An 18,394-nucleotide genomic window follows, 5' to 3' on the forward strand; every position below is an offset into this window, starting at 1 on the left:
TACACTATTCTTGTGTATGCCATATAATAAATATGCCATGTAGTATTCAGAGATTTTGTACCCCTTTATACTCTTTTAGATTCGGGAGGACACAGAGAATAACAGAAAAAGCTACCTGGCTTTTCACCAGGCTTATAATTCCAAACTTCTTGAATGGGAGATTGGGGCAGGATTCGATTCTAGGGAAAAAATGCCACATGTATATTTTTATAAGTGAAGTTTTTGTTTCTGTTTTTTTGTTCAATTATCTTTTTTTTTTTTTTTTAATTTATTTATTTTATTTTTTTTGGCTGTGTTGGGTCTTCGTTTCTGTGCGAGGGCTTTCTCTAGTTGTGGCAAGTGGGGGCAGCTCTTCATCGCGGTGCGCGGGCCTCTCACTATCGCGGCCTCTCTTGTTGCGGAGCACAGGCTCCAGACGCGCAGGCTCAGTAGTTGTGGCTCACGGGCCTAGTTGCTTCGCGGCACGTGGGATCCTCCCAGACCAGGGCTCGAACCCGTGTCCCCTGCATTAGCAGGCAGACTCTCAACCACTGCGCCACCAGGGAAGCCCCCTCAATTATCTTTTAACTTACATTTCTGAGAGTGAGACTCCTGGGTTATAGCTACGAGTTGAATATTGCCTTTCTGTTTTTGCGATGTTTTTAAAAGTCATCAACAGTATAAGAATGTACCAATTGAAGTACAGCACGACACACATTTGGAGTTATCACTTTCTCTCCCCTGATTTAGTGGACAATGAAATGGACATAATCATTTTTTTTATCTCTTAAAGTATACCCACTTTAGCCAAATGCTCTATTCTAATATCTATCATTTTCTTAGCCAGAAAATTTTGCTGCATTATGATGGTGTCAGCATTTGCATTTAAATAACATGCTAGTGTTAGAGTGAATTTAATAGAGCAGTATTTTCATTGCATGATTGAAAATGCTTATCCTGTAAATGTAGATGTTCTTTGCAGAAAAAAATAAGTCAGTACAATGAAAAACTAATGAAGTCTGCCAAAATTAAACATTGACCAGACTTGCCTGCAAACAAAAACCTGGGATATTTGAACATATGCTGAATAGATTAGCATATTGGAAAGGAAGATATACACTGAAATTGTCCCACTGTTGCTGGACAATATTTCACATCAACAAAAACATGCAGGGGAATGTTAAATAGCTATAATGGCAAGGAAAAGAGGAAAATGTTGAAATAATCTTTATAAATGTTTATGAAAATAATTATCCCTCAAACATACTATTGTATTTGATCTTATAAAATCTATAAACATATTAAGAGGACAACAGAATTTTGAGCATTAACCATCATGAGGTTTATTAAGAATAAAGGTACAACAGAAGATTAATAGCTTCTTTTGATTCATTGTTAATTATAAAATTAGGGCATGCTGTGAATAGTCTCTATCTTCAATATTTGGACTCTAATAAATATTTTAGATTACTGTTTTTAAAGTACACTTTACCATTGTACCTTCTAATACATTATTGGTATGAAGCAGGTTTGAAGCTAGATACTGTCATTAACCTATTCTATTCATCAGAGACTGAGATAAAGGTTAAGTAATCTTTTGTGAGACTGGCCAGCAATTTAGTTAGGACAGATACTAGCAAACTTTTGAATCCATTATAGAATCTTTATCAATTTGATTACTGTGTATCATCAGTTTAAATTCATTAAAATAATTTTATTTCAATTAAAATAATAGTTTTGAGGCAAAAAATGAATAAAAATTGATAAATTTTTATTTATCAATAAATAAAAAGTACTGATCAGTACTGAAAGTACTGATATCTGAATAGGCATCCATATGTACAGAAAGACCAATATATATCAATACTACAAAATATTATTAAGAGAGAAATAAAACATATATAGAAAGTGTTTTTTAATTTAATCTTTTCAGATAAATTATAAGAAATTAGACAAATTTTAACTATGACTTTAACAAAGAACATACTGATTTTACAAGCAAGCTAAATCATTTTGTGTTTTGTTAACCAAGTACGTTTGAGGGAGTTTTAGTGCCATTTCAAAGTACTGAACATCATCATATTTAAGTCTTTTTTTTTTTTTAACATCTTTATTGGAGTATAATTGCTTTACAATGTTGTTTTAGTTTCTGCTGTATAAAAAAGTGAATCAGCTATACGTATACATATATCCCCATATCCCCTCCCTCTTGCATCTCCCTCCCACCCTCCCTATTCCACCCCTCTAGGTGGTTGCAAAGCACCGAGCTGATCTCCCTGTGCTATGCAGCTGCTTCCCACTAGCTATCTATTTTACATTTGGTAGTGGAGAGGTACAAACTTACAGAGCCCTTTGGGTTACACACAAAACTTCTAAATCAAATTATTTCACTTCCTTGCTCAAAGCTCTCCAGGGGTTTCCCCTATACAACCTATCCCACTTTCAGTATATGGCCACAGCTTATGTCTCTAAATTCATTTCATACCATTCTCCACTTAGCATAGCTTACTCCACTCTTGGCTCACTGCTCTCTTGCCAATTCTTGAACCTATCAAACTATTTCTTCCCCAAGGTATTTTCATGTATGGTTCCTTCTGTTTCCAATCTTTGTTCAGCTATTTGCATGACTCACTGTATCATTTCATTGGAGTCACTTAATATATTTCTTCCTTTTAAAGTTTTCCCTGAGCACCATTTCTATAATAGCACCTTTACTGCCTGTCACTCTTTACCCCCATTAGCATGTAGTAAATAACCTATGGATATTTGTTGAATGAGTGTATGAATGAGTTTCAGTTTTTCAGCTACAGGGTGAATATGTTACAGTAAGTGATTTCTAGAGTTCTACCATTTATACCTTATTATAAAAATAAAGTTGCTACCATTCACATTGAATGTCTACCACATGCTATACACTTTCATATTTTAAAATTATAATAAAATACAAGTAACTTTCATTGTCTCCATTTCATATATGAGCACACTAAATTTTGACAGGGGAAACTACATGGCTGAGCAGCACAATACTGGTAAATAAAAAATTGGAATTCAAATTTAGGCTTACTATATTGCAACGCTAATAAACTTTATGCTACTGAGGACTTTAAATACAGTCTTGTTTCAAAAGACTTATGTGGAAGTTGAGGTGTGAAAGGCTGCCCTAAAAAAATCAAGATGGTTCTAATTGCAGCAAAAGAAGGGAGATTCACAATGGCATCTACAAATTATTTCCCTTTCCCTTCAGAGGAAGCACCTAGAAGCACAATTTGAAGAACAATGTGGTACTTAACACTGCCTCTCAAACATTAATGAGGAAATACTTGTGACTACTATTTCCAGGAGGCTTTACATAGCTCATCTTATATTTTTCCAAGAGCAGTCCAGAAATGTAAACGGTCTGGAAATATATCTATCAAATAAGTATTGGGAGAATTTGAAGAGTTCCCAAATAACAGTAAAATGGGTGCATGGATTGGAAAACTCAAGAATTAAAAAATACATACATATTCTCCTAAACTAATCTATTAATATATGTTCAATACATTCCTAATGAAAATACTATTTCATATGTAATTAAGAACTAATTATAGACTATATATGGAATGATAGGGCCAAATAACAACTTGATAAAATAACATTGAAAAAAAAAAGACAAGGTAGGTGGTCTTAAATTACCAGTTATCAAAACTGTAGTAATAAGAGTGGATTGTTTTGACAGAAGAATAGACAAAGGAATCAGTGGAACAGAACAAAATGCTTAGAGCTTAGAAACAGGTCTGAACATTTATGGGCCCTTTGCTCACAGCAAAAGTAGCACTTCTTAATTAGCAGTGGTCTTAATTAACAGTGGCAGTAGAAACATATGGAAATAATCATGACCCTACTTCACCACAATACTCATAAAAATGGGTTCCAGGTAGACTGCTGATCTGAAGGTAAATAGCAAAAACAGTAATACTTTGAGAAGATTATATAGGATGATCCCATGATTACCTATTTCAGAAAATAATTTCTTAAAACAAGAACAAAGGCACTAAACATAAAAAAACCCAATATAAATTGTACTACATTAAAAACAAGAATCTCCTTCCACCAAACAAAATCATATGAAAGCAAAAGCAATGTGTCAACGTAAAAGAAATAGTAGAGCTCTTACACTTATCAGCAGACAAGATTATATATATATATTTTCTTAAGATAGACAACCCCTAACAATAAACAAGAATAGAAATAGGAACTTCCAAATAAATCGCATCCAAGTAACCAACAAATATAAAGAGTTCAACTGTATCACTAATTTAAGAAAATGTAAATAAAAACACAAAGAAATAAAATTCTGCCTCCAGCCACAATGGATTGAATGAGAATTGATTTAACTTTCAATTAGGAAAAAATAGGAAACTGTACAAAATATGTGAACTAGTGGTTTTCAGATATTAGATAATTGAGAAAAGAGAAACAAATTATATGAACCCTTTAATTTTTTAGCTTCTGATTTATATCAATTTCTGACTTATGTTCCCAATTCTGGTGTAAGGAAGGATACCTCAAGCAGAGAAGATTGATCTTTCTGACTTGAGGCAATAGGGATAAGGATTTGATAAAGAGAGTTAGATTAACTTGTGGAGTGGAATACTAAATTTGTGTGCAGAGGAAAGTCTTAAAGTCCCATTTATTCATATGAATAACGTGAAAACTTCATGAGGCAAGACAAATAGAAACTAAGAAACTATAAGCTGGACAAATCCCATTGTTCACTCAGGACTGGGACATGTTTGATTAGAAATAAGCTAGAGTGGAAAGAACCTGTGAAATACTCAGGCCTTCAGTGCAGACCCCCAAGATGCCACACCTTAAGTGTGGGGTAACTATAGAAAAAATATTCTAAAACTGCCCCTTTAACCTTGAAAGAATGCCCCAATTGAGTCTAGCTGAACCACATGTAACGTAGCTAGTAGGCAAAACAAAATTCAACACCATTTGTAATAATATAGTATCCAGTCCTCAAGAGTATGAATTTACAATTTCTAGTACCCAGTAATGTACAGCCACTTTCTTACAAAACTAAACGCATTCTTACTATACGATGAAACAATCGCCCTCCTTAGCATTTACCCAAAGGAGTTGAAAAATTATGTCCAAAAAACCTGCACAAAGATGTTTATGGCAGCTTTATTTATAATTGCTCAAAACTTGGAAGCAACCAAGATGCCCTTCAGTAGGTGAATGGATAAATAAACTGTGGTTTATTGCATCTAGACAATGGAATATTATTCAGTACTATTACTAAGTGAAAGAAGCCAATCTGAAAAGGCTACACACTGCATGATTCCAATTATATTACATTCAGCAAAAAACAAAACTATGGAGACAGTAAAAGGGTCAGCTTTTTTGGCAGGGATTGGGAGAAGGAGAGAGATGAATGGGTGGAGACAGAGAGTGTTTAGGACAGTATAAACCTCTGTATGATACTATGACAGCTACATGTTATCATGCATTTGTCTTAAGAAGTAGAATGTACAACACCCAAAATGAACTTTATACTATGGACTTTTAGTGATTATGTTCTGTCACTGTAGGTTCATTAATTATAACAAATGTACCAATCCAGTGGAAAATATTGATAATGGGTGAGGCTATGCGTGTGTAGGGATAGAAGAGTATATGGAAAATCTCTGCACCTTCCCCTCAATTTTTATGTGAATATAAAACCACCCTAAAAAATAAAGTTTTAATTTCAAAAATACAATGTAGAATTCGAAATTTTCACTTGATAAGATTGACTTAACTAGACACTAAAAGAGAAAGGATCACTAAACTTGGAAATATAGCAATAGAAACTAATCAAATTCAAGATACAGAAAACGAGAGAATGAAACCAATGAAAAGAGCTTAAATGGCCTTGAGATATAAATTCGAATGTATATGTGGTTAGAATCCAAAGAGAGGAGAGTGAACAGGGAGAGAAAATTTTAAAAACTGAATAAATAATGTTCAAAATATATTAAATTTTATGAAAAGTATAAATTCACTGAACTAAGTGAACCATTCTCAAACAGATAAACACAAAGAGAATCATGTCAAGGTAAGTTAGTAAAATATTGCTGAAAAAACGTGATAAAAAGAAAGCTTTGAAAGTTGCCTTGGTAGGTGGTGGGCGAGGGTGATATATACTGAGAAACAAATAAACAAAAATAAACAACTTTGTACTTCTTGTCTCACCCAGTGCAAGCACGAAGACAACAGACCAACTTAAAACGTTCAACATTGATAAAAACTGTCAAACTGAAATCTAAACTTAGCAAAAATACATTTTCAAAAATGGAAGGGGGTATAAGTATTTTTCAGCAAGTAAAACATGAGATAATTATTGCCAGCAAAACTTTCAGCACAAATAATATTAAAGGCATTTTTTCATGCAGTAAGAAATTAACAAGTGAAAATTTGAATCTACACAGAAAATTATAGAGCAATGGAATGAAAAATATGTGAGTAAATTCACATTTTCCCTTTGTGAAGAATTTCTTAATTGTATGGTTATGTTTACGTATAAAAGAAAAGGTATGACAACATCAGGATGGGAGAGAATAATAGACTATGGTTTATTGTTTTATACTCCGGAAAATTTGTTAAACCGCATTTGAAGTTGCTTAAAATTATTTGAAGGGAGACAGTGATAACTAAAAGACGCACCTTTTAAACAATAGAGCATCCATTAAAACATATCAAAAAAGGATAGTTAAATAAGCTAATAGAGAAACTGGAATGCTAGAAGTACTCACTCAAAAGAAGGCAGGCAAAGAGGAAAATAAGAAAAAAGAAAAGATGTGACAAAATTGTGAGGTGAAGATTTAACCCCAGTCAAATAATAGCATTAAACAGAAACTATCTAAACACTCCAATTAAAATAGAAGGCTTAAAAGACTTGGTTAATAACAAGATACAACTGGATGTTGTCTATATAAAAGCTACATTAAATATGAAGAAGGATAGAGGTTAAAAAAGTGAAGAAAGATATGCTATCTAAACACTAACCCTAAAATGTCTGGAATGACTATATTAGTATCAAGATATTTAGATTTCAGAGTAAGAAATCTTTTCAGAAATAAAGAGGAATATTTCATATTCACAAAGGGACAAGTCATCAAGAAGAAATAACAGTTTTAAACATATTCACCTAAGACAAAGTCTAACTGAAGAGAGAAATAGAAAAATATACAATTATATTAATAATGTCAATATTTCTCTCTGTTGATCATAAAAACTCGATAGAAAATTAACGAGATATAGAAGATAAATTGGAACTAAATAATATTTATAAAACATAGTACCCAAAAATAACATTTTATTTTAAGTTGAAATGGAGCATTCAACAAGAGAGATCATTTGTTGGACCAGTAAATGTCTCAATATATTTAAAATGTCTGAAATAGTGTGGAACATCTTCTCTTAACAAATGAAGTGAAATGATAAACCCCAGTAATTCATAGAAATTATTTTAAAATACATTTTGAATAACGTGTGGTTTAAAAATTCAGAAGAGAACTAGAAAATATTTTGTATTGAATGCAAATTAAAACAACATATTCAATTTTTTTATTAAAGCAGTGATTAAAGGGGAAATTATAACTTAAAATATTTATATTAGAAAAGAAAAAATGAACAATCAGTTACCACAACACACCAACTAGGAAGACTGAAATTAAAATTTTAAAAACTGAATATATTAATTTTGGTGAGCTGTGGAGTTACAGCACACCTAATGCATTGCTGGTGGGAGAGTAAAATTGTAAAACATTTTTGAAAACTCTTTGATACTTTATTATAATTAAAAATATATATATTTACAAATACCATGAACCATCAATTTCAATCCTTTAGTTGCATTTATACTACCAAAGTACAGGCATGTTCTCATGAAACTGTGTAGAAAAAACTGTTTATAGCAGCTTTATTCATAACAGAAAAGATGATCAATGAAGGTACCTGGAATAGCATATTTAAGGATAAGTCAGAGAGAGGATGATGCAGAACAAACCAAAGAAGAAATTCTCAGAGAATTTGAAAGAAAAGGGGTATGTCTAGATCACAGAGAAAAAAAATATGAACAGAATTTCAAGAATGGAATAAGTAACATTGCTAAATTGTACAGAGATCAAGTAAGATAAGGCCTAGAGAGCGATCACTTAGGTTTGTAACTAGATGTCATTGATAGCCTTGGCAGGGAATTTTATTACACTGGTCAATTCAAAGCAGATTGCAGGTTTTGAGGAATGAATGTTAATAACATATAGAAAGAATATGTGACTTGGCTGTTGATGGAATGCTGGAGACAAGACGATGAAAGATATCAGAGCATACTTTCTTATGGCAAGGTTTCTATTGGGTTGAGATGAAAAAGACTAGTGTTGAAATGGTTTCTTGTTTAAAAGCAATGTTTTCCAACTACATATGGGAAATGCATAAATACTGAGAAGAAAATAGGGCTTAATTCTAAATCTTACTTTCACAATTTTGGATACATTTCTTTCTTCAACATTTTATATAATAATCACATTGGAAATACAAATTTTCAGATTAGATTTTTGTAGCCTGAAAATCGGTCTCATAATATCTATCTCCTTAGACAAGAATTATCATGTGAAATATGTTTTTGAAACTATAACCAGGTAGTACCAACTTTAGGATGGCATCAAGCCACTGTACATCTTTCTTAAGAGTGTAACTTACAATTACATATATTCATCTCCTTCCTTGTTAATGAGCATTAACTTAGGCACAGATAAATTTCTAGGAAATTTTGAAAAAAATCATTACATTAATCAAGCAAATGTCACGATTCATCTGTTTCTGGCATGCAGTTTTAGGTTGTCAACAGTGAGACTGACATAGATAATAGTTTCATGCTTCTGCTAAAGCAATGATCTGAATACAGACAGTGGATTTTGACTGCAGATGTTAGAAGCAAACCATTTCTAACAGATGTATAATCTGATTAAATATGCAATGCAATGATATTGTCAAAACCTATTAATCACTCTTTCAGGACACATTAGTGTAGGCTTTACTGACAGCTGTGAGGACTGACACATCTCTGCAGTTGCAGGTACTGTTGCTCATCCGTACCACCCAATGGACCTTAAAAGGAAAAATAACTACAATAGGCAAGTGCACAGTGCACTTCAAATGTTGTGTTGTTTTTTCCCATCATTAGAGAAGAGATACATAGTTTTTTTCCTCCAGTAATAATTATCCAACCTGCATTTATTTGCTTCTTACCCCAAAATTGCAAGGATTGTTTTCTGTCATGCTGGGACTAATTCAAAGATTCAGATACAGAGATGGACCTCCCACATACATATATTAGGATGTAGTCCCATGACTGATGATTGTACAATATGTGTTTACAGATGAATAGTAGCAAAGCCTTTTTCCCCATTGAGAATGCTAACAAGTATTGATTTCCCAGTCACTGACATACACAGGTGCTGTAATTTATTTTGGAAAGGGTAGCACCTTAATTTTATGGTCATCAACCCCCAGATCTTATTTTTGTCCCTGGTTCACCCTTACAGATTAGATTCCTGACAGTATTAATGATCTTTAGTAAAACTAAACAACTGTCTGGCAATATATAATCCAAATGTTCTCACACTGAATTATTCTGAGTTGCAGAACTTTCATATCCTAATTTGTTACGAATAGGTAACTCAATTATAATCAAAGTTCACTCTTTTTCCAATTCTCTCATATTCAATTAAGAAATATATGCATTAGAAATTACCAAATTTTCAAAGATCAGGCTGTTCAAGTGTTAATGAGATGAAGAAATGTGGGTCTCGAGCTAGTTAGAAAAATTAAGGGAAGAGGAACAAAAATGTAGTTCAGTTCTCAAACTACTCATTCAAGCTCGAACTGACCAGTTGTTATTTTAAAAGGATAGGAAGTAGCAGTAGTAGTAGTAGCAATCATCATTTCTAGGTCTCTCAAAGGCAGGAGGCTCTTGCTTTCTACTCTTCTCCCTTAAGATATATGTTACTGGTCATAGATGCTATTTTGCAAAGCTTTCTATACCATGACTTGGTTATGTTGGATCCCTACTAAAGTGTGTTTCTTATGAGGAGATCTACAGCATTAAATTAGGCCTAAAAATTCCTCTCTTAGTTGGAGGTTTCAGATTTCAGAAGTCAGAAAAATATGGTGAAATATTAATGCCAAATTAAATTAAACTGTTGCTTTTATCAAAGCAATGCATGCACATATTTTAAAATGTCAAATAATTTTACAAAGCTTAATTAAAAACATTTTCTGTTCCCAAATTCCCCACTATTAATTCCTGTTCTTCAAAAGCTGTTACCTTTAGCTGTACTTGTCTTTCCTTCTAGTACTTAGGTCCTTATTCTAAGTATAAATTACAAATATTAGTCTCTTTTTTTTCTAGTTTTAGATAGTATTTGTTAATTTCCTATAATAGAAGCTGAGGATTTTGTTATAATTCTCTCACAACCAAAAGCACCAGTCACCATTTTTATCATAACACAGAGTCAAACTCCCAGTTCCCCAAAATCTCAAAGTCACAATTTTGAATTATATAAATAGAAGGCATATATTATCATAACAATGTGTATGATATCCACGTTGTAATGTACTGTTCTCATATTTACCTTCCTGAACAATTTTTGTTCTCTTGAATTACTAATTTTCTTTATCTTAGTTGCTAGCAGAGTTATATTAATTTCTCCCAGACTTTTACAGAATATTTAAACTCATCAACTTTTTGATCAGGTCCTTTTACATGCTTGTAGATAACCCCCTCAAAGCACTTATCTTCTCCATCTAAGTATAGAAATCTGACTGCTTAGCTCTTCTCCTAGAAGTTCTTCACCACCATCTTAGGGATTCCCTTTACATCTGTCACAGTGAATCTTGTTTCCTGGGTACCATGACTTTTACTTTCTTGTTTTCCTTCCTCATTTAGTAGAGCATATCATTCAGCAGGTCTTGAGAGAGTATGGTACTGGTGTAAAAACAAATAGACCAATGGAACAGAATCAGGAGCACAGAAATAAACCCAGGCATATACAGTCAACTAATATTTGACAAGGGAGCCAAGAATACTCAATGGAGAAAAGATAATCTCTTCAGTAAATGATTATGGGATAATTGAATATTCCCATATAGAAAAATGAAACTGAACCCATATTTTACATCACTCACAAAAACTAACTCAAAATGGATTAAATAAGTAAACGTAAGACCTAAAACCATGAAACTCCTAGAATAAACTTAGGAATAAAGCTGCTGGGCGTGTGTCTTGGTAATGATTTTTTGGATATGACCCTTAAAGCAAAGCAACAAAATAATAAATAAATAAGTGGGACTAGATCAAACTAAATTGCTTTGCACAGCAAAAGAAACCATCAACAAGGTAAAAAGACAACCTATGGAATGGAAAAAAAATATTTGCAAATTATATATCTGATAAAGGTTAATATCCAGAATATATAAAGAACTCATATAATTCAATAGCCAAAAAACCCAATTAACCCAATTAAAAAATGGGCAAAAAATCTGAACAGGGAATTCCCCATAGAAGATATATTGAAAGGCCAATGGGTACATAAACAGATGTTCAACGTTACTAGTTATTAGGGAAATGTAAGTTAAACCAAATGAGATAATCACCTCACACCTGTTAGAATGCCCATCATTTAAAAAATACAAAAAACAAACAAACAAACAAAAAATAAGAGATAACAAATGCTGTTGAAGGAACTGTAAATTGGTACAGCCACTATGGAAAACAGTATGGAGGATCCTCAAAAATTTATAAATAGAACTACCATGTGATCCAGCAATTCCACTTCTGGGAATACATCCAAAGATAAAAAAATAAAATTAAAAAGATATCTGTGCCCCCATATTCAAAGCAGCACTATTTACAATAGCCAAAACATGGAAACAATCTAAATATCCATTAATGGATGAATGGGTAAAAAAGTTGTGATATCTATCTATCTATCTATCTATCTATCTATCTATCTATATATTAATATTATTCAGCCACAAAAAACAAGGACATCCTCCCATTTGTGACAATCTGGATGGACCTTGAAGGCATTATGCTAAGTAAAATAAGTCAGACAGACTTGTGGTTACCAGAGGTGGAGGGTAGGGGGAGGGAAAATTGGAGAAAAGTAACATAAGATACACACTTCCAGTTATAAAATAAATACTTCAGATGTAATGTACAACATGATGACTATAGCTAACACTGCTGAATGATGTATAGGAAAGTTGTTGAGAGAGTAAATTCTAAGAGTTCTCATCACAAGGAGATTTATTTTTCCTTTCTTTCCTTTTTATCGCATCTATATGAGAAGATGGATGTTGGCTGAACCTATTGTGAAATACTATCATTACAAAATATGTAATCAACCCACCATGCTGTATGCCTTAAACTTATACAGTGATGTATGTCAATTATTTATCAATAAAACTGGGGGAAAAAAATAAAAATAAAAAACTCTTAAAACATATGGAAAAACTTCGTAACATTGAATTTGGCAATGATTTCTTGGATGTGACATTAAAAGAACAGGCAACAAAAGAAAATAGAGGAATTGGACTTTGTTAGAATTTAAAAAACAAAGTACATGAGAGAACACTATCAAGAGAATGAAAAGGCAGCCCACAAAATGGGAAAAAAATATTTACAAATCATATACCTGTTAAGGATTTATATCCAGGATATATAAAACTCCTACAATTCAGCAACAAAAAACAAACAACCCAATTTAAAAATGAACAAAGGATTTGAATAGACATTTTACCACAGAAGATTTACAAATGGCCAATAAACACATGAAAAATATGCTCAACACCACTAATCTTTGGGAAATACAAGTCAAAACCACAATGAGATAACATTTCATATTTATTAGGATGACTATTATTAAGAAAACAAAAAATAATAAGTGTTGGTAAGGATGTGGATAAATTGGAATGTTTGTGTGTTGCTGGTGAGAACGCTAAATGGTACAGTTGCTATAGAAAATGGCATGGTGGTTTATCAAAATATTAAACATAGAATTATCATATGACTCAGCAATTTCACTTCTAGGTATATGTCCAAAATATCTGAAAGCAGGTATTTACACCAATGTTTATAGCAGCTTTATTTACAATAGCCAAAACATGAGAACAACCCAAATGTCCACTGACAAGTAAATGGATTTTCAGAAGTGGAATATACAAATAATGGAATAATATGCAGCCTTAAAAAGGAATGAAACTCTTTTACAAGTTATAATATAGGTGAACCTTAAAAATACCATGTTAAGTAAAATAAGGCAGAACATGAAAGGCAACTATTGCTTGATTCTGCTTATATGGGTCACCTACAGTAGTCAAATTCATAGAGACAGAAAGTAGAATAGTGGTTACCATGGGAAATGGGGAGTTATTATTCAATGGCTACAGAATTTCAATTTGAGAAGATGAAAAAATTCTGGAGATGGATAGTGGTGATAGCTGAACAACAATGTGAATGTATTTAATGCCAGTAAATTGTATACTTAAATGTAATTTAAATGGTAAATTTTATGTTATATATATTTTACTGCAGTAAAAATGCAAATAACATCATTATAACTATTTCAACATTAAAAAAAAAAGAGAATGATGTGAGTAAATTTTTTTCCATACAGATTAATCTTGGAAAGTACAGGCAAATTAAGGGCAGTTAGTCATGTAAAAAATTAATTAAAAAAAAAAACATATGGTGAAGGTGAGGAGCATAAATAACCAGAAGTTTTATAAATGTGATTCAGTTAATAAAAGCTTGTTTGTTTGTTTATAGCTTTTCAATATTTTTGCAATGTGACATACTCTTATTTTTCTTGATTTCACAGCCATAAAATTAAAAAGTAATAATCATACCAGTATAATTCTTCTTCTACAAACCCTGGGGTTCTTTGATCAAGGACTGCAAAAAAGTTGGGGTGAGGCCATCCTGTGAATATTATATAATAGAGAATCAGAAGAAACAGGAAATACTGTAGGTATCCAGATATCGAGTATATAGACAATAATAAAGCAAACATTCTGCTCAGGAAAATATTAATTCAGCATGTTTTGGGTGTCTAAACCTTGCACATTCCAAATAAACTGACCTTTGATTGGCTTCTTGGAGACAACCTCTAAGCCCTATTAATATCTTACCTAATAAAGGCATTTTGTACACCTAGGGCCTTTGGCCACACCAGACAGTTTAGGCTAAATAAGTGACTTATTGTGGAGACCTTGAGCCATGAGGTATCAAGTTGATCTCTGGAGGGGCTGGAGACTGAGTAACTAAGGACAGTCACAGAGGTGCTTCATTCATGCCTATGTGACCAACCACCAATAAAACTCCTGGACGCAGACTCTCAGGTGAGCTTCCCTGATTGGCAATACTATATACACATTGTCACATATCACTTCTGGGAGAATTAAGTTCTATCGTTACAACTTACCTGAGAGAGGAAAACTGGAAGTGTGTGTTCAGTATCTCATGGATTTCTGCTCTCTACATCTTTTTCCTTTGCTAATTTGAGTCTGTATTCTTTTGCTGTAATAAGCCATAGCCACATGTATAACAGCTTTTCTGAATTCTGTGAGTTCTACCAAATCACTGAAATTGACAGTGGTATTGGGACCCGCAACACATAGCCTAAGAAAAGCATCATTCCAATGTACCATACAAAAGGAAGAACAATTTGTTAAAACAATGGGAAGGCATCCAGAGACAAGGCAAAGCAAGTACACAAAACCAGTAAAATAGAACACTCATCCTGGAGTGATTTCTGGAGATAATATTTACAGCGTGCCTGAGTCCTGCTCTATTGATAGAGAAAACCCAATGGAATTAAATTTAAGATTTTTAAAAAATCAAATCTGTTCTGATCATGAACCTGAGATCTGAGTTCCCTGTTGTGTATGGCTTAATGGATGAGTTAGGACCTTAACTCATGTTGCTCCGGCTCTGATTCAAGCTTCTCCAATTACAGTCTGGGTATCCTTTGGCAATTTAGACTCACTATCTCAGTATATCAGCTTCCCACATGTACAACAGTGAGACCAATCATTCCAACTTCATAATTTATGGGCATTATGTAAGTTAATACATGTAAAATGCTTAACCAGGGCCTAGGAAGGATTAATAAATGATTTTTATAATCATCCTAGAAGGTATTGTAAATAAATGAATTATTGTTTTGATCCTAAAAAAATCCTATAATAACAAAATGTTCACTCTTAAGTTATTCAAATATATAAAAACATATACATTTTCTTTTTAAATATAATGACTTCTGCCATTTTATTTTGCATCTGTGAAGAATTATTTTTAATGATTTTAAAAGCATTACTTTAGAATTCATGGTAAATGTTATCACAAGGCTTTTTTAGCCCTTTATTCACTAATATGGATCAATGAATATTCCACATTTATAGAGTATTTTTTTAAAGTCTATTTATGCCATGAAAAGATAAATCTGCATTTGTAAAGTGCTATGTGACCTTCTTCCCTCCCATCTCACACATATGTAGTGATACTAGAGCACTGGCCTCCATGGTCTCTACAGTCTGGTTTAGGAAAGAAAAAAGAACAAAAAATAGTACCACTTTAGTGCTACTAAAAATGACTGAAGGGAAGAAACAGAAGAATGCCTCTGCCACTGTCTGTCTTTGCCATGACTCAGAGGACCCCATTCCAACTGAGGACACCATTCTTTATGAAGCTGATATGGTTGGCAGGTGGAGTAGAGATGATCCTCCATACTACAGTGACACTCTGCTACAGACCCACAGAAATAGTGACATATTCTCTATTAAATGGAAGTTCAGCATGCGCATGTAAAAGGAAAAATCCAGAGAGTGAGGTCACTTTGTTTTATATCTAAGAGAAAGGAAACAACTCCTGCTTTAGTGTTATGAATTTCAAAGTTTCCTTTTTCAGCATTAGACAGTGGCTCATGTCAACAATCTTCCTGTTCTTCACCATCCACTGCTTGACTCAAACCACGAATTCTGGTCAATTGTTATCACTTACACATTTCTCAAATATATATATGTGTGTATATATATATATATATATATATATATATATACATAATTCTTTCACTTTCCTTAGCACCAACAGGATACATGACATCAACTTTATTTCCCCAAAGAAATCACAGTCTCTTAATATGCACTTTCGGCCCATTTTTAGGAAACACACACACACACAAAGTTTTTAAATAGGAAACTTACTGTATACAAAGAACTCTTAAAACTCAAAAATAAGAAAACAAGCAATTTAATTTAAAACGGACCAAAAACTTTAACAGACACCACACTAAACAAGAAATACAAAAGGCAAAAGAGCATATGAAAAGGTGCTCCATATCATGTTATCGGGGAACTTCAAATTAAAACAACAATGAGATACCACTACAGACCAATTATAATGGACAAACTCTGGAACATTGACAACACCAAATGCTGGCAAGCGTGTGGAACAAAAGGAACCCTCATTCACTGATGATGAGAATACAATGATACAGCCACTTTGAAAAACAGTCTGGCGATTTCTTACCAAACTAAATATAATCTTATCATATAATCAATCAATCATACTCCTTGGTATTTACCTAAAGGAATTGAAATTTTACTTCCACACAAAATCCTGAACAAGGATATTTACAGAAACTTTATTTATAAATTGACAAAACTTGTAAGCAACCAGGATATCCTTCAGTAGGTAAGCAAACAAACTGTGGTATACCCAGACAATGGAATATAATGCAGCACTATAAAGAAGCTGATTACATCCCTCTGATGGATACCCATTTTCATTCATTGAAAATTAACATGACAACACTGACATTAATTAACTGCCATTTAACTTTCTAGCCTACTTTCTAACATTCTCACTCTGTATTATCATGCTACAGCCACATTGATCTTCTTACACTACCTGAAGTATGCCAAATTTTCTTTTCCATAGGTCCTTTGCATTATGTTCTTTCCTCTGCTTAAAATGCTGTTCACACAATCTCTCAACTACCTAATTCCTACTCATTCTTCAGATATAGGCAGAAAACAAATTTACTTAGAAGAGCTTTCCTTTGCTGGCCATAAAAAACTGGTTCCTAGTGTTATGTTTTTATTATACATGATATTTTCCTTCAATCTATGTACATTCAAATTTATTTGTTTAAAATTTGTCTTGGCTGGTAGATTGTAATCTCTGTGAGTTCACAGAGTCTACTTATCTTGTCAATAACACAACATATAACACATGGTAGGTTCTCAAGTAATATCAAATTACATGATTGAATGACTAAGTTAATAAATATGGGTAGGGGAAAACTAAATAAGGGGGTAATTGTCAGCCGATCATAGGATATGTGTCTCTGAATATCTAACTCTCTTCTTCTAATCCAGACTGGGATCAAAAAATTGATTGATAGTTGTTGAGAAATCTTCCATTTAAAAAAAAAAATTGCCCAAATGAAGAGTAGAAGGATTTTAAATAGGTTTTTTAAATATACAGATAAAAAATTATAAAATGATTTTTATAAAAAAATATTATTATAACCAAAACACAAAAAGAATTTTAGTCTAAAACAGTATTCCAATTACAATTCACTTTTCATCTTTTCCCCAACTTTTCCTGAAAATGAAAACCCAGAAAAAAATGAAATTCATGTTCATATCAAAAATCATCAGTCATCAATATACATATAATATCTGTATGAAATCTCCTATAATTGCAACATTAATGGTATTACAATGAGAAACACATTTGACAGATGACCTGTTTTCCTGCTTGAAACAAAATAAGTTATGCTTGGCAGAATTACAATTATACCAACTTGAAAATTGGTTAGTTTTCTCTAATACACACATATTATTTCCTAAGATGAAAAAAGGATTTTCTGTCTCAGTATGTTCAATAACATACATTTTGAGATGTCAATTCACATAATTTAACTTTGCAGTATATAGATGTACACTTTGGAACACATTCCATTTAGGAAGACACAAATTTCCAAAGTAAAATGTTACAGAAAAATATTGCTAAGAGTGCATTTAGGTGCACTGTAATTTTCTCAGTATTCAATAGCCATACTAGATGAAATCCTCATAGGTCTTATACCATGAGTCATAAATTGTAAATCTCAATCTATATCAGATTAAAAATTTACAGAGGAATTCTACAAATATTCAAATATAAGGCTGCTCAGAATTCCATATTTACTTGACTCAAGTTACGTGAGCATTTCATTACCAAAGTAATAGAATGCTATTATGTAACAAATGTGCTTTTATTCCCTATTTTTTTATTTTAGTTAAATCAGAATTCAGCAAACTATAGTTCATAATC

The sequence above is a fragment of the Balaenoptera ricei genome, chromosome 5 (genome assembly GCF_028023285.1).
Source record: "Balaenoptera ricei isolate mBalRic1 chromosome 5, mBalRic1.hap2, whole genome shotgun sequence".
Lineage (NCBI taxonomy): Eukaryota > Metazoa > Chordata > Mammalia > Artiodactyla > Balaenopteridae > Balaenoptera > Balaenoptera ricei.